At 37.4% G+C, this 26,348-nt stretch overlaps 1 protein-coding gene across 5 annotated transcripts in view; it reads left to right on the top strand.

Moving 5' to 3' along the window:
• Positions 1–638: 638 nt before the first annotated feature.
• The window catches only part of ROBO1 (roundabout guidance receptor 1), a 1,292,504-nt gene continuing 1,266,794 nt past the window's right edge, over positions 639–26,348 (top strand). For 4 of the 5 annotated variants that reach the window (XM_027550396.1, XM_027550463.1, XM_027550842.1 and 1 more), the window contains exon 1: positions 639–885. The gene's annotated coding sequence lies outside the window, so the exon portion shown is untranslated. The remainder of the gene's footprint in view (positions 886–26,348) is intronic. The other variant, XM_027550618.1, reaches the window with a different exon arrangement.

Below are 26,348 nucleotides of genomic sequence, written 5' to 3'. Positions count from 1 at the left end.
TTAAAGAAAAAAAGATGCCCATGGCATTATCATGGATGCCATTTTTTTTTAGGAATATTAAAAAAAAAAATAGATCCCAAATATCTTAACATTCACATTTTAGCTTCTGCCATTTTAACCTGTGTAAGTTATTTAGAGTAGCCATGCACTATCAAGAATAAAACTAGATGCTATTTTATTTAAGTGAAAGGCAGAAGTATCTGACTATATAAATATTTCCGGGATTTACATCCGAATAAGGCATGACAGGAAAAAAAGGGGGAAAAAAGGAGGGTTTTCCTGCCAAATGCATCTGTGTGAATTTTCTTCAGAAAGGGTTCTTTTAAAAAGCCTTTGTATGTTCAAAGCCACTCCACACAGGCAATTAAAGGCATATATGAAATGATAGATCACAAGACATGAGTTTAAATGTGAGGGTTCCCCCCCACCCCCGCTCCGTTAAACATCGCAGCAGGCGTTACAATACCAGAGGTAACGAATCAATTAAATCCATTTTCCCCTCCGCGCCTCCGAAGCTGCGTGTGTAGTGTTGCTGTGTAGTTTAGAGCCTGAGCAGTAGGACCCAGGGGCCTCCGCAGCCACCAATAGAAGCGCGCACTTGCACCTATTTGCATGCAATGCCCTCTGCTCTGCGCATTAATAGTAATAGAGATAACGGGGTTGAAAGAATTCTCTACTGAAGAAGGATTGGATTTTTTCAGGGTACTGATACCGAGAAGAAACCCGACTTCAATCACTCCCTATTTTCCACTCTTAACATTTGTAAGTCACAGGCAGCTTTTGCTTGGTTAATAAAGTCGGGGAGGTCTCGGTGCCCAGCAAAGTTGGGAGGACTGCGCCTGCACCCCGGAGCCGCTAGATCGAGGAAAACAGTCGTATCAAAGGGTAAGTCTCCCAAACGATGGCAAAGGAAGTGACAGCCGGCTTTCGAATTGTCTAGAGGCACAGGCTCCGTTTTACAGCAGTGGTGGCGGGAGTGCAGAATGGGTGCGTAAAGGACCCTGCAGTTTGTCCAGAAATTGTGACGGATGCACCGGGGTCTTTGCGGGTAGAATCAAAAACCTTCAGGCTACATCGGAAATTGCAGCCTTACGCTCGGGCGGGATTCAACAAGTTTCCCCGCAGGGATGAGATGTGTATTTATTTCCTTGCAAGTTGTGCTGAGTGTCCCTTCAGTGTGGGCTTGAGATGGCTTCACAAAGAAGTTTCCGCAATTTGTGTCTGTTGTAGGTGGTTGGATGAATCCTTGTTTGGGAGATTCTGTCGGGCATCTGGGCTTCCTGGGGACACACCGGAAAACTGCTTCGAAGGATGCTCCTAGCATCAGCGGCCTGCTGGGTTGATGCTGGGCAACTTTGCGGCGTAATCTCGGTGTCTCTGACCGCGCCGCGGTTCATGATGCGGACAGGGCTGCAGAAACCTCCGGGTCCAGGGCCATTTAGGCTCCCAAACTTTGAAAGCATTCTCCAAGAAGGGGGATGAAAAGGGGGGCTTTGAAAATCAGCATTACTGGGTGAATTTTGGTAAACTCTTCAGGGTATATAGGGGAGTCTTTCCAGATCTGCGTTTTCAACCTGCAGTTTGGGCCTGGAAATGGAGTGCTGATGTGGAAAAGGTGGCGGTTTAAAGCTAAGGCGGGGAGGAGGGGGCTTTTTCTGTAGGAGAGCGGAAGAAGAAGCGCAGATAGATGAATGAACAAGGTGCGTCCCATCTTTCACACACAAAAACCACACGCGTGGGACGTGCCAGGAAGCGCTCCAGTTGATCGCGTTTAACTGGAAAATGTATTGCAGGGGGGGTCCAGTCACCTCTGTATTATTGATGAAGCGCTGAGCCCTTCTGGGGACCCTTCTGGCTCCTTCTCCCTGCTCTCTCTTCACTCCCGGGCTCTTGCTGCCTAGAGCTCCGGGGTTGGCGCGGGTGCCGCGGGCGCACTGCTCAGCCCCGCAGCGCTGCGGACACAATGGGGAGAGGCGGGCATAGCCCGCGGGACCGGCGAAGCAGGGAGCGCAGTGAGGCAAGCTCGCTGCCGCAGCCCGGGCGGCCGTTCCGCCCGGGGGTTCCAGCGCTGCGGAGGCCGCTTGCATCCTGCAGCCGCATGCCGCGAGGTCCCCGAGGGGCCGGCGAAAGACGCGCACACCTAGGCGCAGAGGTCCCGCGTTATCCTTCCAGGGGTCACTGTGCCACAGGCAGACAGGTGGGATAGGCAGACGGGATGCTAAAACATCTCAACCCAGCCCGGGGTCTGAGCTGCAGGCGCTAACCGTAGGGTGACCCCCGAGTCCCAGCGGGACCTGCACTCTAAGGGTAAAGAGGACGACGAGGAAAGAAGGGAAGCGCTAATGAGGCTGCGAGAAGAGAAAGGCAGCAAGTGATTTGGGCCAATCCTGGTCATGGGCCAGGCTTTCCTTGGCTCTTTTAACTGGGCTTGCCTTAGATGCGGCTTTGAAATGCGCTTCTTAACCTTTCTGCGGCACGAAGGGGCAGGCTTCTAAAAGCCGGAGCTCACTGGAGACTCCTCCTAGCAATGAAGGAAGGAGGTGGCCGGGCCGGGGGACTTCTTTTGGCAGTGTCATTTAACCCTGACCTCAGCACCTCCCACCTTTTCTCACCCCCACCGGGAGTTTCCTGACCTTGTATATTCCTCTGGGTCATCGGCTCTGTTTCTTTTTAAGTGATTGTTACCAAGCTCTGTGTTACAAAGGGCTGTGAAGAGAATGTATTTCCAAGTAGTGGTGGGAGATTGTTTAATTCGAACGTGTATTGCCAACCCCCCCTGAGCACTTGGAGGAAGGGGCAGAAATTCAGGACCTATGGAATGTTCACATGGGGATGTTTGGTTGCTTGAAGGGGATCTTTCAGAGGAAATAACACTCTTCTGAGCACGTGGGATAAGACAATAATATCATTGCACTACATTTCATTGTGGTTATTTGGCAAGTAGGATGTAATATTAAACATAATATTTTGGGAATCCACCCTTATATAAGGCAGACAACTAGAAACCTGGCAGCTAGGCTTTAAAACCCAAATTGGATGCTCTTAGAACCCAGTATTTTGAGCAACTTAGTTTTCCAGCCATATCCTGGTATCTCCTCTATATCTTGAGGAGGTACATGTAGCTCTTTAGAAAGCATTCTGGAAGGCATACAGCATGTTGATTTTATTAAAGGCATTTATTAAAGGATCTGCTGGTGTTCCAGCAACCCCCTCCCTTTCTCTCCAAAACCAGAAAAAATACCAAAATCATCAACAGCAGCAACTCAGAACTGATACCTAGGGAGTAGGAGGACTTTGTTTCTTAGGCATCTAGCTTCTTCCCAAAAGAGAGGGACAAGATAAAGCTGAAGAATAAGTAGGGAGTGAGGGCGTATGTTGCCACGGATTTTGGACTTGCTTTAACCTTTCTTTGGACTTCCTTTAACCTTTCTCCATGTATCTTTTGCTTTATGCATCTTCTTGTATAATCTGAAGAATTGAAGTACAATGACACAGCTGCAGATCCCTGACAGAGGCTTGCTCTAGAAAACAGCTGTTAATCACATTTGCTATAATTTCCCACTTACTTCCTTTTACTTCCCTTTCCTTACCCTGTCCTTGAACCAGTGTTATCATCTTCTAGGCTTTTTCTGGCAAAAGGTTAGTGATTTCCAGCAGTAGAGCACCTGTTTTGAGTGTGGGTTGGAGGAGAGACTCTGAGCTGCCCAGAGTGTCTTATAGGTTTAAAGCCTACTTTCTCTTGCCCTATATGGTACACAGTAAAGAACAATATCCTAATATCTCCAAAGAAAATTATATTGATTTGTATAGGTCTTTTATTTTAAATTTTAAGATTTAATTCAAAGAAAAATAGCATTGATCAGAAATGAATGGGAAGCTATACACTTGCATGCTGTATTTGGAAACTAACATTAGACTCAGCTGAGTGATCACACCTTTTGGCATTGTCTAAACTTGATACATTAGGAGTTATTTTTATTTAGGCAAGATTTAATGTGTTACTTACATTATGAGATTAAGCAATTCAAGACAGTGCAAAGATGTGAATTTTAACAGAAAAAAAGCAAGACAGCAAAGCTAGCCCTTGGCAGCTTGATAAATGAGCAGGTGCAATGCACCATTTGAAATGTAACTTGAGGTGAGGTTCCATCCAATACGCTAGAGAATGAACTCTTCCTTATCACCCAGAAAACTCAACTTATTTTTCTCTTTCTCTGAGATCTGTGAGTTCAGAAAAAAAAAAACATAATATCATTTAGTAGGTGAGAATTCTGACCTGGTCACTATCATTTATCTCTATAAATCTGCTATTGAATTGAGTGAGCAATAATATTATTGATACTTTCATGTTTATACCTAAAACATAGTTCTATATGGACCAGCCAGTTATCCTAATCCTATAGGAAATAAAGTTCCTAGAAGAGTAACTGAGGAAACTGTAGACACAGTGTTAGACACTCTTGTTGCCACAGATATTGCATTCAATCCTTACAGTACCCTTTTGAAGTAGACTTTATTAGATTTTTTTAACTTATAAAAAGATTGAATCTCAGAGAGGTTAAACAAAATATACATAACCATTGAACAAATAAAAGGTAGATTCACTATTAGAAACAAGCTCTTTTTTATAGCATAGTACATGCTTTTCCTGCATGCCATGGACCTATTTTTTCCCCTCATATTAAAAAAAAATTAAAATTGTGTTTCAGCAGTTATAATTTCTGAGTCTCTTAAATATCTTTTTTCCATGTCCAAACCATTCTTTGCATTTCCCCTAGATCAGTCATCTATAAATAGTATTAACAACTTTCCAAGGATGTCACAGCCATAGCTTCTTTAGTATGAAAGCTCCACCTCTAACCCCCACCCCAACTGTACCGTCATCTTTCGAAATCAGAAAACAGGAATGAAACAGAGCCTTCATCATTTGCTTTGATATGTGGAAAAATATAGCCAAGCTTTCTGGGAAGAATCCATCAAGTAATTTTCAGATTGAAAATTGTGAAGCTCTACCTTCACATTTCTGCACACATGGCTTCTCTAATCTGGAAGAGTCTGCCTTTCTCTTGGCTAAACTCTATTCATTTATCCAAAAGATTGATATTTCTCCTCCACTACGAAATTTCTCTATCTGTTCCAACCCTCATAGTTTTTAAACACCTCTGAAATTCCCAATCAATTCTGTCTGCCATCTAATTTGGTTTTAATTTGTATTATACATTTTACATAAATTATCTGTCAACTGTAATTTTCTATTTTCTAATTATTGTACTAAATTTAGCCCTTATCGTCTTCTCATTCTCTTCAGTCACCCTAGATAGTAAGATGTATATCTAGAGTTTTAATAATGAAATCAAAAATTTATATCTTTAGTCCATATATTTTTCCTGAATGCCATGTCTATATTGTCAAGGAATTACTTGACATCTTCATGTAGAGATAAATTACAAATATTTTAAGGGAAAATATAATAGAAGAAACCATTTGAAGCCACATACATTATCTCTCTTGCCAAACTGCTCTTTTACTCAGATTTCCAGTCATAAGTAGCACATTATGCATCCAGCCATCTTTGATATATTCCTCTGGCTTCCCTGGTGGCTCAGATGGTAAAGAATTCACCAGCAATGCAGGAGAGCCGGGTTCAACCCCCATGTCCAGAAGCTCCTCTGGAGAAGGGAGTGGCTACCCACTCCAGTATTCTTGCCTGGAAAATTCCATGGGCAGAATTCCATGGCAGATGATAGTCCATGGCATCACAGAGAGTTGGACATGACTGAGCAACTAACACTTCACTGCCTTATCAACTATATTCAAACAGTGAGGAAAAAAACATGTACTGATGACTTTCTTTTTCTTAAACCTAATCTCTTCTTCCCAGAGACAGACCTGCCACCTGTTCCTACTCATGCTTTCTAGGATCCCCCTTCTAAGCCATCACCTCACCTCCATTCTTGCCCCACTTGAATTCATGTACATTATGTCTGCAAAGTCTTCTTTCTAGAGCACAAACCATGAAACCCAAACCCCTTATATTATTCAAGGTACTCAATCATCTGGACCCAGAATTCCTCTCTTTAGTCTTCAACTTTCACTCATAGCTCAGTTGGTAAAGAATCTGCCTGCAATGCAAGAGACCCTGGTTCGATTCCTGGGTTTGAAGATCCCCTGGAGAAGGGATAGGCTACCCAGTCCAATATCCTTGGTAAAGAATCTGCTTGCAATGTGGGAGACCCGGGTTTGATCCCTGGGTTGGGAATATCCCCTGGAGGAGGGAAAGGCTACCCACTCCAGTATTCTGATCTGGAGAATATAGTCCATGGAGTCGCAAAGAGTCGGAAACAACTGAACAACTTTCACTTTGCCAATCACTGTGAAAATCGACTTTCATTTTCTCAAATGTTCATGATATGTCATAACTTTCTGCTTTTGTTTATGTTAGAACTTCTGCCCAGATTAGTTCTCACTTTCTTGATTCTTGGGTGACCTTTGAAAATATGAATCAGTCATCACTTCTCTTTTGAAGAGTTTCCTGTTAAGCAAATAGATTTAAATCTTTTTATCCTCTCAATAATAGCTCCAAAATTCCATTGAATTTGTTTATTCATTTACAACAGGAGACTGTGAATTCCTTGAAGCAGCTTTTCTCAAACTTTGTCCATTGAACCAAGAAGACCTCCAAATTAACAAAAATGACACTTAAAATACTACTCCCTAGACTCCCTAGCTCTACTAGATTTAATACATTAGAACATATGGGATTGGGATTCTGAAATCTACATTTTAGCAAGCATTTCAGGTGTAACTAGGCACTTAAGAGTTTATCACAATGATTATTCCTCAGCCCAGCCAGGTCAATATGGAGATTAATTTAGCAGTTGGGGGAGGAATCATCAACATAGCTTCTTATGTCTTATTGAGAGCTATGAACATAGTTTCTTAGATTAATGTGTTTCAGAGAAAGATTTGATTAGACAGTATAGTCAAATTATATGATTCATTCCTACCGAAATGAAAGAGCCCTGCATCAGAAAGGCACCCTTCTCAAGAATAGAGTTTTAAAAGTCACCTAAGATGGCCTTTAGAGTTGAAGTACTGCTGTTCAGAGTACTTGGAACTTTTAATGACTCTGACTTTTTATGATTATGTCATATTCACTTGGCAAAGACATAGAAAATGCTGAAACAAAAGTCTGTGAGTTACCACCCAGATTAATTATGTATTAAACATAAAATTGAAGCCCTCAATGTACTTTTTCAGACTGCATCTCCCTCCAAGAGGTAACCAGTGTTGTAAATTTGATATTATGATTCCCAGACCATTCCTTGTGAATTTACTATGTGTATTATCCCCCTTCAATCATACAGTATTGTATTAAATAAGTAAAATATTTATAAACATTGCAGCATACTATATATCTCCTTGGAAATATAATTTCATGTGATTTATTTAAGTTGGTATAGAATGATCAACTTCATTAATTTTTATTACTGTATAGTCTCCATTTTATAAACCTACTACAATTTACTTTTCCCTGTCTCATTAGTGGGCTTCCCTGATAGCTCAGTTGGTAAAGAATCTTCCTGCAATGCAGGAGACCCTGGTTCGATTCCTGGGTTGGGAAGACCTGCTGGAGAAGGGATAGGCTACCCACTATTCTTGGCCTCATTAGTAAGCATTTCTAATTTCCCACTGTAATAAACACCATATAAATAATCATTCTGAATTATTACATTTATTACTGTGCAAATATTCAAGATTATTTAAGGCATAGGCTTATGAGTGAAACTGATTGATAATGTGGAATTTACATCTTTCCTTTTTTCAGATATTGCCCAAAACCCATGTAGGCTTTCAGCATTTGTAATTTGCAAGTACATTGATGAGAACTACCATTCTATCTATTCTTGTCAACATTTAATATTGTTACTTTTTGAGTGAGTGAGTGAAAGTCGCTCAGTCATGTCTGACTCTGCAACCGCAAGGACTGTAGCCCACCAGGCTCCCTCTGTCTGTGGGATTCTCCAGGCAAGAATATTGGAGTGCGTTGCCATTTCCTTCTCCAGGGGATCTTCCCAAACCAGGGATCGAACCCAGCTCTCCTGATTTATCTTCTTTTAGTTTTGCTTCCTTTTGGTCTTTACCCTACTGGGTTCTTTGGGAACTGTGCATATGTGTAACAGCACCTTCCATACCTTTTCATTTTAGCTTAGGCTGGATTTGAAGAGCCAAAACAGGAAAACACTTAAGAAGACCTGAGACTCTCACAGAGAAATAAATTAGAGCTGCTGTTTCTTTTAGCTTTCCTTTCCTGTTCTTTATTATTTTTTTAAATGTAATTATCCTTTTATCAACCTTCATCATTTCATACTGTAAGGAAGTGAAATCACTAAAGGCAAATAACCTTATGAATCTGCTGAGTGTGTGAAATTGTTACTTTTTAAAATTTATCAGTTGCATGGTTTTAATTTGTCTTCTTTGATTATATGTGCAGTGAGCATCTTTCCATTGAAAATTCACATTTCCTCTACTGTGACTTGCTTAGCCATATATTTTACAGGTACTGAGGCCTTTATCTTTCTCGTATAGATTTATTAGATATCTCTTTATTCTGTATTCTAATTCATTTTTGATATATGCATTGTCAATATTTTTTCCTCAGCTCTATCTTATGTTTTTCTTTTTTTAACCTAGTGTCTTTTACTAAATATATATTAGGTGTGTATATATATATATATATATATATACACACACACATGTATATATTTATTGTGTTTCATTAAAAGTAGTACAAATTTTTCATTATGGCTTCTCCTTATAACATCTTGTTTTAGAAATCATTTCTTATCATGAAATCATAAAATATTCTCATATGTTTTTTCCCAAAAGTTTTAAAAATTTTGGTTTTTGCAATCAGGTATAAGATCTATCTGGAACTGGTTTTAGTTTCCATATGCTACAAAAATGAGTCTGTCATATACAAATGTTCCATGTGTGGATGAATTACTTTTTTTACTTGTAAGACTACCTCGCATCTGTCCTCATTTGAGACATTTTTCTGGTCATTTCTGCCAGGTTGGGATGTGGATCATCTTCTTACTGAATCATTACAATGTTAACGAACCAGAATCAAAAGCATTAATTAAGATTTCAACCAAAATAGGTGTATATTCAGCCAGAATTAAAGAATTGCCTTTTATGACAAACTGTATAATCTTTTTAAATAGTATGGAAAACTGCTCATGTGTAATAAGCTATTGCCTATAATCATTCATTTTAGTTTCAGTTCTTTATAGAGCATATTAATTAATATCCCAAAGAAGTACTCTTTTTTTCATAGGACTCTAGCAAAGGTAGATCTTAGAAATATACTTCAATAGATCAAAGTAAGAATCATGACTCACTCTAGGATGAAGCATGATTGACCATTTGCCAGGTGAATTATAAGCCAGAGGCAGAGCATTTTAGCACAACAGCCAAGAGTTTCTGATCAATGTGTAGTTGAATAAGCACTCTAAAATATTAATCCAATCACAAAAATTCAGAATGGAAATTGTTGTAGTGCTCTGCAGCATAGTATATTAGTATACTGTGTACATAGTATATTAAACTTTACTCTGGAATGAGAATCTAAGAGGACTGTAAAACAACTACTCCAGCTTCTATACCCTCATAGGCTGTTTCTGTAATAATTTGCTTTTTATTCTGCAGTGAACAACAGAATAACAAACAAACATGGTTTGTGCTAAGCAAGTCTTAGATTATTTAAGTATTGGGTAGTTATTTAAGAGGGTTTAAGAATGACCTACTTTAGCCAATGAGAGAAACTTTTACTTATAAGTTCCCCTGAAGAAAGGTAAAATTAAAAAAAAAAAAATCTACATCAGATACAAATTACTGCTGCTAGGTCACTTGAGTCGTGTCCGACTCTGTGCGACCCCATAGACGGCAGCCCACCAGGCTCCTCTGTCCCTGGGATTCTCCAGGCAAGAACACTGGAGTGGGTTGCCATTTCCTTCTCCAATGCGTGAAAGTGAAGTCGCTCAGTCGTGTGCGACTCTTCACGACCCCATGGACTGCAGCCTTCCAGGCTCCTCCGTCCATGGGATTTTCCAGGCAAGAGTACTGGAGTAGGTTGCCATTGCCTTCTCTGATACAAATTACAACCAAGCCATTAATTTCAAGTCTTTTTAATTAGAGCTCTTTATGATAATGTTGATGGAGGAAAGGAACTGTTTTAGGAAATGAACAAACTCATGATGCACTCTTGCTTATTCATTCTTTTGTTGCTGCTATACATGTTTCAAGTCTGAATTACTCCAGTGTATTGCTTTTCACACTCATGTTCTGGATTACTGTTCTAACTTTTTTCCATTTCTCTCACTTCTGCCTAGGTGTAGCATCTCTTTTAATATACCCCACACTTCACTATCCTTCAAAACACCATTTTGATTCCAACTCATTGCCTTTGCCTTTCTCTCTACTTTAAATATCCTTTTTCTTCTCTAATAAAGAGTCATCATCCTTAATCATCCATAATCATATGGATGATTCATATGATTCATATATTATGATGATTCATTATATAACTTAATATAACTTAACTTCAAAGTATAACTTAATTATTACCTCTTTTTGAAAGCATTTCCAAATTTCCCCCCAGAAAGCTAGTCTCTCATTTGTGTTTCAGTAGGTCTTAGCACTTACATGTATTACCCTTTATTACAAGAAATATTTATGTGTTTTAATGACCAGACTTTGATAAAATAGGAGAAGGATGATAAACAATTTCACAGTGTATCCAGCTAAACCTTCACTGTCTAACACTTTAGCCACAAGTTGTTTGTGCCTAGTGAGAACTTGGAATGTAGAGAGTGTGACAGGGGAACTGAATATTTAATTATATTAATTAATTAATATTTAATTCAAGTTTAATTATTTTAAGTTTCAGTTGAAATAGTAACATTTTACGTAGTCAGTAGTCACATATATCTTGTTGCTGCTGCTGCTAAGTCGCTTCAGTCGTGTCCGACTCTGTGCAATCCCAGAGACAGCAGCCCACCAGGGTCCCCCGTCCCTGGGATTCTCTAGGCAAGAACACTGGAGTGGGTTGCCCTTTCCTTCTCCAATGCATGGAAGTGAAAAGTGAAAGGGAAGTCGCTCAGTCGTGTCTGACTCTTAGCGACCCCATGGACTGCAGCCTACCAGGCTCCTCCGTCCATGGGATTTTCCAGGCAAGAGTACTGGAGTGGGGTGCCATTGCCTTCTCTAGTGGCTAACATATTCGGTATGGCAGATATAAAATACTTCTGTCATTGTAGGCGCTTGTACAGTAGAATTTAGGACAAATGAATGAATGGATGAATGAATGAATTCCACAGGATAGGCTAGTAACATTTGCTTTGCAATGGACATATGCCATTGTGTTGGATTGTATCTATGACTGTGTTTTGAGGATCATTTCACAGCTTTATGGAGAGAAACAGATAATCTCAACTTGACCAAGAAGATAATAACAATATAAAACACCAAAGAAACCAAAGGGAGTATTCAAGTTTATCTTTGGTGAATTCCTTAGATATTCACCCAAGACTTGCTTACCTGAGATGGCAGTATAGCAAACATCATCTTTTAAGACAAAAGCATACAAGAATAGGATTGAGCCATTGGTAATAATTCTATCCCTTAAGACTGAGATTTATTCAGATGAGGAACTTTATTTTATATTAATACATAAATACAAATTTAATTTTATGTTAATTGACCTGATACATTAGGTGACTATTATCCAAAAGAATGAAAGAAAGAAAACAAACAACAACAAAAAAAAAACTGTTGATAAGAATGTGGAAGAACTAGAACTGCTGTGCATTAATGATGGGAATGTAAAAGGATGCAGTCATTATGAAAAATAGAATGGTGGTCCCTCAAAAATCTAAGCTGAATTACCATAGCATCTAACAACCCCACTTCTAGGTATATATCCAAAAGATTGAAAACAGAGAATGCAATACATATTTTTGCTGCCATGCTCATATTGACATTATTCACAATTCCCAAAATGTAAGAAGAACTTAAATATCTTTCAACATAGAAACGGATAATCAAAATATGTTATATACCTACAAGTGAATATTATTCAGTCTTAAAAGGAAACAGTCTCTGATACACGGTACAATATAGATGAATCTTGAAAACATTGTGTTAATTGACCTTGCAAGACATAAAAGAATAAAAATGGTAGGACTCCACTTACATGATGTACTTAGACTAGTCAGATCCAGAGAGACAGTGGTTATAAGGGCTGAGGTAGGAAGGAATGGGAGCTATTGTTTAATGAGTATAGCCTTTCAGTTTAAGATGATGAGAAAGTTCTGGAAGTGGATAGGAGTGATGGTTCCTCAACAATGTGAATGCATTGGAGAAAGAAATGGCAACCCACTCCAGTGCTCTTGCCTGGAGAATCCCAGGGACGGGGGAGCCTGGTGGGCTGCCGTCTCTGGGGTCGCACAGAGTCGGACGCGACTGAGGTGACTTAGCAGCAGCAGCAGCAGTTGTATACTTTAAAAGGTGAAAATGTTAAACTTTATGATATGTATGTTTTACCACATGAAAAATTACTTTAATAAATATTTATTAAGGTAATGTGTGGTTGGACACTTTCATCTCTTAGAAAAATATTCATCCTTCCAATGTGGCCTCTCAACGCCCTTTAGAACGTTAAACACAACCCCATAGAATAGTCTCTCTGCTTATTAACATTGAGAAAGGTGATCAGCCAAAAGAAATTTTATAGACAATGAACATACATGCAGTGCATCTGGTCTGTGGGATGTACTGTATTAAACAAGCACATTTAATAAAGGGAGGGAAGAAACCCTTAACAGTGAGCACTGTGCTTCTGGAGATGACAGCTGCTGAGGTGTGATGGAGGTTTTGGAATGAAATCACTGCATAACTGGATGCAGTGAAGTAAATGTGAAGCCCAGGAGGACTTTGTGTTGGGGTTGATACAAAGTGGCTAGTAAGGCAATGCCTTAGCCACCTGTACATGCAAACTGCTAGATCAAAGACCAAATGATCAAATGGGATTACTCCAGTGACACAAATGTATGCGGTTATCGTGAATTGCAGATTATGGAGCATCTGCTCCTTTGCTGACTCCTTGGGGGGCAGGATGTGTACAAGGAAAGGTCTTATTGTAGTGATGGTAAGAACACTGATTGCTCTCAATGCTGGGGGAAAAAGCAAGCGTCATATCCTCCCCTTTTGTGTTTTCTTTCCTTAATGTGATGATTTACCCTCTTATATAATATTGTTTTAACCCACCCTCCTATTCTATACCATTAAATTTTCTAGGCAGGTGCAACTTGGCATCTAATGGATAACTCTTCTTCATAGATGATGATCTATCATACATAAAATGCATCCTGAACACACTGCTATATTTAAAATGGACCTCCGATGAGGACCTACTATATAGCAAAGGAATACTGCACGATGTTCTGTAATAACCTAAATGGGAAAATAATTCAAAAAAAAATAGATACATGTATATGTATAAGTGAATCACTTTGCTGTACACTTGAAAAACTAACACAACACTGCTAATCAACTATGCTCCAATATGAAATAAAAATTAAAAGAAAAAACATCCTGAAATTTACTTTACTTGGTACATTACTCAGAGACAAAGATATTCATATACCATGCAAACAGATATTGAGCTGTGTAAATTATTTTTCTAGGAAGGTAATACATTGGATTGACTCGGTTTTGCTCTTTTGCCAAATGCTGTTGATTGCAGGTGTTTTTCCACTGAACTGAATTCAGATTAGTGAGTGCAAGAGTGTAGAAAGAAGAGTCCAGCTTTATTAGTTTATTAGAATAATATTCTGACTAGACAGATTAATCAATCTTTTTCATTCTGAGCACAGTAAGATAATTTGGGAGTATATAGAAAGCTATTTTAAAGTGGTATCCTGGTATGAGAGCTTGAGCAGAGGTCAGGGAATATATCAGAAAATAATTTGTGTATTTTTCTAGAGCTGTAGTTATAGCTAATATAATAGTGAATATATTATTTATTTTACTTTAGTTGCTACTGCCAGAGAAGCAAAGAAATATTTTGTCGTAAAGCCATACAGCTTTGCCTATCCCCTTACGGTTCACCTACTTTATGGATTTTTAATTGAGACACAGAAGGTATATAACATTGCACAATTTTAAGGTAATAAAATGTTGAGTTGATACACTTATATAGTGCAAAATGATTACCACCATAGCATTAATTAATACCTTTATTACATGACATAATTACTATTTCTTCATTGTGATGAGAACATTTCAGGTTCACTTGCAAGTGTCAAGTATACAGAACCATATTTTTAACTATAAGAATCATTGTGTACATTAGATCCCCACTTTGTATTTTATTTCATCTTTCTTTCATTTTCATTCTTTCTCCATTAAGATTCTCCACTCTTTCTGAAACGAGTAATAATTTAAAAGAGAAATTATCATACTAAGTGAAATAAGTCAGACAAAGACAAATATCATATAATACTTATATGCAGAATCTAAAAAAAAATGATACAAATGAACTTACTTACAAAACAGAAACAGATTTACAGACTTCTAAAACAAACTTATAGTTACCAAAAGGGAAAGGTGCGAGGGGAGGGATAAACAAGGAGGGTGGGATAAACATATGAACAGTACTATATATAAAATAGATAGTCAGCAAGGATCTACTGCATAGCACAGGAAACTCTACTCAATATTCAGTAATAACCTCAATGGGAAAAGAATCTATAAAAGAGTGGATATATATGCCTGTACACCTGAAACTAACATAATGGGATGAATCAACTATACTGTAATATAAAATAAAATTTGTATTGAAAAGGAAAAAAATAAAAGACATGACATAAAAATACCCCAGGAAATAATAATAAATAGAAGAGATGACATAGAGAATACAGGAAATTTCCCATTGGATCTTTGTTTTACATTGAAATTCTTGTCCTCCATTACTTACTTTCCCGGAATAAGCATGAACAAGTCATAGTTCACTTCATCAAACATATATTAAATACCAATCTCTATGCTGCAGGGTACTGGATATTAAATGGTGTGGAAGTGAATGAAAGTGATCTCCACCCTCAGTAAATTCAAGTTCCAACATGGAGTAGCTCCTGCCCAACAGTATCAGTAGGGTTTTCTCTCTTCTTTCTTTTCCACTTCTCCAATTATATGTAACACCTGTTCACACACAGTTGTCTCAGAAAAATCTATTTTTCTTCTCTTCTAAGACAGTCATTCTCATTGGGGTAAGAAGTTGTCCATTTTCCCCTTACCTGTATTTTCAACCTTTTCATTCTCTGGCTCCTTTACTCATTTTTATAATTATTTCCACTCAAGGAAAACAAAAGTCCTTCAAAAACATTTCCCTTAAAAATTTATTGTTAAATCCCCTATATCTAAGTAAAACTGCCTCTGCTGGGGGAAAAAAAAATGTTGTTCAGTCGCTAAGTCACACCCAACTCTTTGCAACCCCATGGCCTGAAGTATGGTAAGTTCCTCTGTCTTTCACTATCTCCCTGAGTTTGCTCAAACTCATGTCCACTGATTCGCTAATGCTATCTAACCATCTCATCCTCTGCCATCCTATTCTCCTTTCATCTTCAGTCTTTCCCAGCATCAGGGTCTTTCCCAATGAGTTGGCTCTTCACATCAGGTGGCCAAAGTATTGGAGCCTCAGCTTCAGCATCTGTCCTTCCATTGAATATTCAGGACTGACTGCCTTTAGGATTGACTGGTTTGATCTTATAGTCCATGGTGCTGTCAAGAGCCTTCTTCAGCACCAGTTCAAAAGTTTCAACTCTTTGGCACTCAGTCTTCTTTATGGTCCAGTTCTCACATCCATACATGACTACCATGAAAACCACAGCTTTGACCATATGGACCTTCATTGGCACAGTGGTGGCTCTGCTTTTTAATATGCTATCTAGGTTTGTCATACCTTTCTTTCCAAGGAGTGAGTGTCTTTTAATTTCATGGCTACAGTCACCATTCACAGAGATTTTGGAACCCAGGAAAATAAAATCTGGCACTTCTTCCACTTTTTCCACATCTATTTGCCATGAAGTGATGAAACCAGAGGCCATGATATTAGTTTTTTGAATGTTGAGTTTTTTTTTTTTGAATGTTGAGTTTTAAGCCAGCTTTTTCACTCTCCTCTTTTACCCTCCTCAAGGACACATTTTGGTTTCTGCCATTAGAGGGGTATCATCAGGTTATCTGAGGTTGTTGATATTTCTCCCATCAGTCTTGATTCCAGCATGTGCTTCATCCAGTCTGGCATTTCACATTCTGGCATTGATATACTCTGTATATAAGTTAAATAAGCCTTGTCATACTTTTTTCCCAATTTTGAACATCTGTTGTTCCATGTTTGGTTCTAACTGTTGCTTCTCGACCTGCTTACAGGTTTCTTAGACGACGGGTAAGGTGTCTGTCTTCTTTAAGAATGTTCCACAACTTGTTGTGATCTACACAGTCAAAGCCTTTATCAAAGTTAATGAAGCAGAATTAAATGTATTTCTAGAACTCCCCTGTTTTCTCCATGAGCCAGTGAATGTTGGCAACATGATCTCTGGTTCCTCTGCCTCTTTGAAATTCAGTTTGTACACTGGGGAGTTCTCAATTCATGTATTGCTAAAGCCCAACTTGAAGGATTTTGAGCTATAAACATCATAATCAATCTGAGTTCAATATGAACATCTGATGATGTCCACATTATGTACATCAGAGTTGTTCTTGTGTTGCAGGAAAAGGGAGTTTTCTATGACCAGTGTGTTCTATTGACAAAACTCTGTTAGTGTTTCCCTTTTATTTTATACTCCCAGACCAAACTTGCCTGTTTTTCCGTATTTCTCTTGACTTCCTACTTTTGCATGCCAATCCTGGATGATGAAAAGGACATATATTTTTGGTGGTGGTTACTCATCTAGAGTCGGTCATCTTGGAGTCTTACATCACGTGGGCCTTAGGAAGCATTACTACAGACACAGATAGTGGAGGTGATGGAATTCCAGCTGAGCTATTTAAAATCCTAAAATGTGATGCTGTTATATGTCAGAAAATTTGGGAAACAGCAGTAGCCACAGGACTGGAAAATGTCAGTTTTCATTCCAATCCCAAAGAAGGGTAACGCCAGAGAATGTTCACATGATAGAAAAGTTATGCTCAAAATCCTTCCATCTTTATATAATGGAGAATAAGATGATGTGGTATTAATAATAATTAATAACAATGCTTGTACATGATGATATTTACGGAGGCTCATTCAGCATTGCTTTTTTGGCACATAATCCTTCAAATCAGTGAATAGGCAATATCACTACTGTCCTCCAGAAAAGAAACGTGGTTTTCATGTGTACAGTTTCATAGGTAACTAGCAGAGCTTTGATTCAAATACTGTTCTGTTTGACTCCAGAATCCAGTTAAAATTCTTAACTTTAAAATACCTCATGCAAATTTGTCCCTCCATGGCAAAGTTTCTTAACTTTACCGCACATTGAAGTCACCTAGAAAGTTTTGTTTTCTTTTCTCTTTTTTTGTAATCCCATTGTCTAACCTGAACTCCAAATGACTTATATTAGAATCCCTTAGGATGTGAAGCAATAGTCAATTTCTAAAAAAATTTTCTTAGGTGATTCTAAGGAGCAGAAAAGATAACTACTGTTCTATAGTAAACATTTTGATGATACTCAAGTCTTTGTTTCTGGCATGGAGCTCTCTCCCCAGAGTTAAACTGACATTGTCCAGGGTTTACTGCATACTTCATTTGTCTGTCCGTATTGCCACTTTGGGATTTCTCCTCTTCCAAAATAAACTCACCCATCACCACCCAATAGTTGACTTCTAGAATCTGTGTGTTATTTAATTTTTCTCACCCCCTACTGCTCTAGGTCTCATAAGTAAAATCTGTTCAATGGTTTCTCAAATTGTGACTTTCCTAACACCTTATGTTTGGGAATTGATATTTTTGTTATTATATTCAGTTCAGTCGCTCAGTCGTGTCTGACTCTTTGCGGTCCCATGAATTGCAGCACACCAGGCCTCCCTGTCCATCACCAACTCCCGGAGTTCACTCAAACTCATGTCCATTGAGTCGGTGATGCCATCCAGCCATCTCATCCTCTGTGGTCCCCTTCTCCTCCTGCCCCCCAATCCCTCCCAGCATCAGAGATTTTTCGAATGAGTCAAGTCTTTGCATGAGGTGGCCAAAATATTGGAGTTTCAGCTTTAGCATCAGTCCTTCCAAAGAACACACAGGGCTGATCTCCTTCAGAATGGACTGGCTGGATCTCCTTGCAGTCCAAGGGACTCTCAAGAGTCTTCTCCAACACCACAGTTCAAAAGCATCAATTCTTCGGTGCTCAGCTTTCTTATATTAGTACCTCAGAAATATGTTTCCCATTTTCCTTCCCTCTGTTCTTCATCACCTCTGTAGGTAAATTTACTCAGGCTGTTCTTGTCTCTCACATGGAATTTTTGTGGCAGACTCCCTGACTCAAGGAGTCTCTCTTTGCTTCATTTAGTCTCTCTTTGATTCATTTTCCTGTTTAATGCTGTCAATGTTACCTTTCTAGTATCCCATCAGTTGTTTCACTCTTTATTAAAAACTCTGTCCATTGACTGCACAATACAGTCCAAACAACTTAACATATATTAACAAACTTCATGAGACCTTTTACCATCTGGACACATTTCTTTCCCTCACCAATTTCCTTTTTCTTGACCAAAATACCCTACCTTCTAAAGTCCCTTCTGTACTCTGCTTTCCCTTTAAAAAAAAAAAAAAAAGACGTCACAATTATCCATTGTCAGTCTTTTCCATGGTTTGTCAACACCATGGGGAAAGGATAGGCATCCATATTTCAGTATTTTCACCGTTGTTAGCTGAGTGTTTTTCAGAAAGAAGTTATTTAAAAAAAATATGTTTTGAATACATATGTGAAGGGGTGTGTGCAGGAACTTTTCACAACTCGTCATTTCACATGTTTTCCTCTATGAATAGAATGATCAGTGGCTTTCTCTCTTCCATGTGACATACACATTTGAAATACTTCTGGAGTTCACCAGACAGAAATAATGTAGTAGGTTTTTCTCTTTGATTCCACAATGCATTGTTCCTGTAACTGTAATAGGAATTCTATCAAATAGCAATGCACAGGCTTGTGTCCCTTCTAAACCAAGAATACTGAAGAATTGGGGGCATAAATTGGTTCTGTTTGTTTCATCTGCACATGTGATGATGCTTGGAATACAGCTGATTCTTCAGTCGTCACCTTTGTTGAATGGACATCAGATTTCATGTATTATTGAGGGGGTTCAAAGACATTGCCTAGCTTATTCCAGCTTCTAAATTTAATGGTAAGATTGCACATCTTTCTTCTGGGAAAAAATAAAAATAGGATAAAATAGGATACTACTTTGTGACCATTCATTAATGGTGTTATGAATAGGGAAGATTGTTGAATTTATTATCTGAATAATCAATTGTCACTGCTTTGTAAGCCCTTGACTTTATTATTGTAGACATAACTTACAAAATAATTGAAATATGGCTGCTATCCTTAAATATTTTTTTAAAAATGATTTTAAAAGACCTTGACTTTTCGAGTGAGAGAGGAATGTTCTTTATTCTTCACTTATACCTTTAATGGGCTTCCCTGGTAGCTCAACTAGTAAAGAATCTGTCTGCAGTGCAGGAGACCTAAGTTCAGTCCCTGGGTTGGGATGATCCCCTGAAGGAGGGCATGGAAACCCATTTCAGCATTCTTGCCTGGAGAATCCCCATGGACAGAGGAGCCTGGTGGGCTACAGTCCATGGGGTAGCAAAAAGTTGGACACAACTGAGCAACAAGCTGTTACTTACTTTGTGTAGTAATGCAAAAATATAATAAACAATTCACATTTGAGAATGCAAAGCAACATAAATAATGAATGTTCTATAAAATTTGTACTTAATTACAGATAATTAAAGGCCAACTCAGTTTCCATTTGTGTACTGTAGTATAGAATAGTACATAAATTCAAGAAAAATATTAAAGTATTAAAATTTAACAGTAACGGTTTTTCATATGATGCACAAAATTATAAAACTAGCACACGACTTGAGCTCAAGCATATTTTTCTTTGCTTGTTTGGTTTTTTTTTTTTTTTTTAGCTACACAGCAAGGCATGTGGAATCTTAGTTCCCTAACCAGGATTCGAACTTGTGTTTCCTGCATTGGGAGATCAGAGCCTTAACCACAGGGCCACCAGGGAGGTTCCTCAAGCATATTTTATTTACTCTTTCTCTTGTGCATGAAGAATAAAACCATTCCCACACCTGTGTTCTCTACCCTCATTGTCAGCCAGTGCTTCCTAATAGAAAGAATAAGATAACCCCAAGCTACTGCTCAACATTCTTAGACTATATTCCTACCTGGGAAAACTCATTAAATAAAAACATTCCTCCAGTGCATGCTAGAACAACTAAATATATTACAAAATGAATTGTTGTAGTCATATAATTTTTGATATAATATACACAAATTGTTTCATAATACCTGCATATTATAGTCACTTTACTATCTAAAAATGCAGATAATTTAAGAAAAGAGAAAAGACCTGAAAAGAAATGTAGGCTTTGGTGTTTGGTAACATGTTTGTTATTTCAAATGAAAACTTTGGAATAGAACCAATTGTATTTAAACAACATAATTTAAACATGCATGCAAATCCATTCTAATCATATAATCCATATGTAAAGACTACAGATGCCTTATAATCGATCTCTTCCATCTGTCAGAAAGATAATAAAACTGCTTTTTATGATATCATTGAGATTTATTTTTTTAAATATTTGTAACAATATATCACACATTTCCATTTTGTTCACTACTGCTTCATAACCTCTGCATCTGAATACTCCAAATACCATTTCACTAAGCATATAACTCACCATCAGATAAGTTTCATGAATTCATTTTACTGTAATCTGATGATCTGTTTAAAACTTTACCCCTATATATTATTTGAAATAATTTTATTTCAAATAATATATATATGTATTTGAAATAAATATAAATATATATATGTATTTATATATATATATAAATGTTAATAAGTTGTACATATATATGTATAACTTATTAACATTTTTTCAAAATGGAAAGTATCAATATTTGAATCTAATAAAATCTTCAGTAGTAGAGTTTTTTTTTTTTTTTAATTTTATTTAATTTTTAAACTTTACATAATTGTATTAGTTTTGCCAAATATCAAAATGAATCCACCACAGGTATACATGTGTTCCCCATCCTGAACCCTCCTCCCTCCTCCCTCCCCATACCATCCCTCTGGGTCGTCCCAGTGCACTAGCCCCAAGCATCCAGTATCGTGCATCGAACCTGGACTGGCATCTTGTTTCATACATGATATTTTACATGTTTCAGTGCCATTCTCTCAAATCTTCCCACCCTCTCCCTCTCCCACAGAGTCCATAAGACTGTTCTATACATCACTGTCTCTTTTGCTGTCTCGTACACAGGGTTATTGTTACCATCTTTCTAAATTCCATATATATGCGTTAGTATACGGTATAGTAGTAGAGTTTTAATGGTTATTAAACAGCTATGCTTTTCATGAGCAGTCAGAAATCCAAGTAATAAAGTAATGAAAATATGAGGACAGTTTTTCCAACCAGATTATCAAGAATTTTACAATATACAATACATGTACACACATACAGAATCCCATTATTTCTATTTCCAAACTCCTTGTAGGAGTTCCAGTCTCCTATAAGTCCAAATAAACATATTTCCAAAATAAATTACAATAAAGGACTGAATGCTTTAAAATGCATTGAAGACATTGTGTTTCCAGCTCACATTCTCTTTAATCAAACATTGAAATTGTAAAATATATCTACAACTATATATACTTGTATATATATATATATACAATATATATATAATATATATATTATATACTGAAATATACTTGTATCTTAAAAAAAAAGAAAATCCAATTGTAAAATAAAAATAAGTTTATATTCCTGGCTTAGGACTATGTGATTTATGGGCTGAAATGCTCTTTTGTATAAAGAAAATAACACTGAATATATAACTTAGAAATTAAATTAAAAGTTCAGCTTTTTTATTTAGGAGATTATGATGATGGACTGAAGTATTACTTTGTGTAAAAAAACTAATATTGAAGTAATGCATAGATTAGGAATTTATTTATGCTGGGAATCTAATTATCAACCAAATCTTATGTAAATATAAGCTATTACTGAAATGAATATGTATGCATTACAATTATTACATTTGACTATCTCTGACTTTTAAAAACTATGCTTTATTGTAGGCTCAGTAATGGTTTTGAAGGGTTTTAGTGATATAAAACATTCAAATTAAGCAAAAATATTACATATGAAATTCCAGAACATTTGAGGTGTAAGAGGATCTGGAGTTGTATTCCTGATCCCATTACTGAGAAGCTAGAGACCCAGAAATGGAAAGGTGCATCAAGGGAGGAAAACTTAAGTAGAAATTGAGCTATTATAAACTTAAAGTAATTAAAGACTTAATTAAAGAGTCTGTCTGCAGTGTGGGAGACCTGGGTTCGATACCTGGGTCAGGAAGATCTTCTGGAGAAGGGTATGGTAACCCACTCCAGTATTCTTGCCTGGAGAATTCCATGGACAGAGGAGTCTGGAAGGCTATAGTCCATTGGGTAACAAAGAGCTGGATACGACTGAGAGACTAACTTTCTTTTTCAAACTTAAATGTTACTATAAATTGATGATTGAAATGATGTTTGTTTTGAAAATATATTCTATGAACATATTTTAGAAGATGTTGGAAGAATTCCAAATTAGGAGATAAATTGTAATAATTTATGGTAAAGTACTAAAGCAGTAAAGTGGGTAGAATTGATGAATAGAATGCTTATATCACTAATTATTTGTATTTTTCAGTAAGTCATCTTAAATAGCTTCCCAGTGACTCAGTGGTAAAGAATTTGCTTGTTAATGCAGGAGATACAGGAGACATGGGTTTGATCCCTGGGTTGGGAAGATCCTCTGGACCAAGAATTGGCAACCCACTCCAGTATTCTTGCCTGGAAAATTCCATGGACAGAGGAGCCTGGCAGGCTAAAGTGCACGGGGTTACAAAGTGTTGGACACAGTTGAGTGACTGAGCATGCACACACACATATATCTTATATAGTAGTCTATTTCTTTCTTCCTAAAAATTAATTTAGATTTTTAAAATATTTTATCTCTAAAATGTCAGTATTTTAAGTATTAAAGAGAATGTCTTAATCCCATCTACATTTTATGAATTGCACTATTTAATTTCTGGATGGATGGAAAGGGTAGATTTGAATAGTTTTTTCCATAGTCTATAATGAACTCGGAAAATGAATCTATGCAAATGTCCCTCTTTCTTTAGAAATAGGGGGAATTATAAAGATTGACTCAAAGGTTTATTTTCCTTTTTACACTTTACTGTTTATAAAAAAAAAAAGAAGCATGATTTTGTATTCTGTTGCCAGTGTATCCATAAACTAGCACAAAAGCAAAGCTGAAGCAATTTACAGGATTGTACCATTATATGAATTACAGTTATGTAAAGAAGAACATCTAATTATGTGAAGAAAAACATGGATTCATAACAGGAGCATTTTTAAAGGGAGAAAAGCCATTCATGAAGACAAAAAAAAAAATAAATGACTTCATCCTTAAGAGTATACATATAAGTTCTATTAGTCCTTAATGCCCTAATTGATTTCCTTAAAATTGTAATGATATTCAAATTAACTATACTTTAAGTATTATGTTCCAAAAGGAGAAAGCACGTGGCATTTGTTGAATCTTTGCTACCTGTTTTGGTCAAGGGTATTTACATGGTTATGTTGTAAAAAATTCTACCATTTTTTCCAAACTCGTAGAATTGATATTATTACACTCATTTTGAAATACAAAGAAACAAAAGCTTAAAGATAAAACATGTAAGAAGCAGAGGTATGCTTTTGCTGCTACCTCTGTGATTTCTCTAAGCCTTAGTACCTTTGTATTGCTTCCTTTGAATGTCAAGTAGGCTCCTTATAGACTGCTCTGATACATTTGGCAGTCAGCGATAATTGTTATAAGAACTGAAGAATTACATTAATTTATTTGGCTTTTTCTTTTTAAAGCAGGAAGTAGATTGTATTTTTTTTTTCAGAGCTGGTAACTGATAATGTACAGGAAACAATTAGCAAGATTCTTCTCCTTAAAAAAAAAAAAAAAAAGCAGAAAAAAACCCTGGTAAGTGGTATTGTATTTAGGTGTTATATCTCATAGATATGAATGCTGTGATTAAGAATTTGATCTCAGCTAGAATATTCCAGGACAAAGCAATGACAATGTGGCAATAAGCACCTTCTCTATGACTGACTGGGTAGGATAATGGATGTAAGCTGTACTTAAAGCAAAAACACTCTGAATGCTTACAGGGCTACCTTTTATCCTTCCAAACCATAAGGACACTTAACAAGCACCCTTCTGACTGAAATGGAAGGTTTAAATAAGAATAATCATTGGATCCAATTTTATCCTGGATTATTGAAATGTGGCCATTTGAGACATTCATCTTAGAGAAGTGGAGATTATATATATATATACACATGTATATGTATATGTATATATGTGTGTATATGTATGATATACATGAATAATATATATTTTTCCTTGTTCATCATATCAAAAGCTACTAGGAGTTTTAAAATGTAGGAACTATATTAATTTTTAATAAAGGGCCCCTTGTTAATATTTATTTTTTCCACATGTAACACATTTTATCCTGGAAATAGAGAGGGTAAGTTTTCCTTGAGGATAGGATTTCTTTCTTATCAGTCTTTAAATATGCCACATCTTGCACAGGTACCTGCTTCTAAATAAGCATTTTGTATATTATTTTTTTAAACAAATATGTGGTTGTATGGATGGCATCAATGAAACAAAATTCTACCTCAGGAAGAGAAAGTTGCATTTTGGCAAGATGTTGCTGAAAATATGTAAGGACTGTAGACACAAGAGATTTTATAGTATTGGGGACAGCCTTCTTGGCTTGTCTTGACCCTAAAAAAATAATTGTCTCATTATAGTCACTTGGTCCCATTAAGCACTTATCCCCAAACTCATCAATGTAGGTGTTTTGGTTTTTTTCCCCCTATCATTAATGCTTAAGGTAGAGAGAATTTAACAAGCACATTTGCTTATGAAGGAAGTTTCTATATGAACAATTCCAAATGTTGCAATAATAATTAGAGAAGGAAATAGCAAGGGAATCATAGCAATAGCTGTTGAATTCTGCCACATGCATAGAGAAGTTTTTGTTTACTGGCTGATGTTTGAATTAGCAAGGGAACAAAAGCTGAGCTCCAATAATAGAAAGCAATCAGTCTGGTTTGGGACAGAAGCTTAAAAAATTCTGATTAAAGACACAGAATTAAATGGACTTAATCATAAGAATTAGATAGAAGACTATCTGGATAGAGAAATAACAGGAGAAACACACCTCCACTGCAATGCTCTACCATTTGTTGTCCTGATACCATAGTGAATTGGCCTGATGGTAAGAACGGACTCATTGGAAAAGACCCTAATGCTGAGAAAGATTGAAAGTGTTAGTCGCTCAGTTGTGTCTGACTCTGTGATCCTATGGACAGTAGCCCACCAGGCTCCTCTGTCCATGGGATTTCCCAGGCAAGAAAACTGGAGTGGGTTGCCATTTCCTTCTCCAGAGAACGATTGAAGGCAGGAGGAGAAGGAGACAACAGAGGATGAAATGGTTGGATGGCATCATGGACTCAATAAACATGAGTTTGAGCAAGTTCTGGGAGCTGATGATGGACAGGGAAGCCTGGCACGCTGCCGTCCATGCGCTGCCGTCCATAGGATCATAAAGAGTCGGACACGACTGAGTGACTGAACGGAACTGAAAGTGAAGTGGGTCTGATATTTACCATCAAAACTACTAAATGGCTAACAGTTGGCTGGTGGTGGGGGTGGGGGGGTGGGGGTAGGACATGACTAAGTTGAGATGGGTTGTCTGTGTCCCAAAGGATCTCTTATCCTCCAGCAAATTTTGGGAGCTCTTCAAAAAGTGGCTTCAGGACTGCAAAGAGAGGGAGACCTGAAGCACAATCCATTCCTGGTGTGCTTGTTGTAAGTTTGTTCATGTTTTCTTGACCAAACCAGGTCACATGGCAACCCAGATGCAAATCTTGGGAAACAG

This window comes from Bos indicus x Bos taurus, chromosome 1 (genome assembly GCF_003369695.1).
Source record: "Bos indicus x Bos taurus breed Angus x Brahman F1 hybrid chromosome 1, Bos_hybrid_MaternalHap_v2.0, whole genome shotgun sequence".
Classification (NCBI taxonomy): Eukaryota; Metazoa; Chordata; class Mammalia; order Artiodactyla; family Bovidae; genus Bos; species Bos indicus x Bos taurus.
The sequence above is the reverse complement of the archived record's forward strand: the minus strand, read 5'-3'. Positions and strand labels throughout refer to the sequence as shown.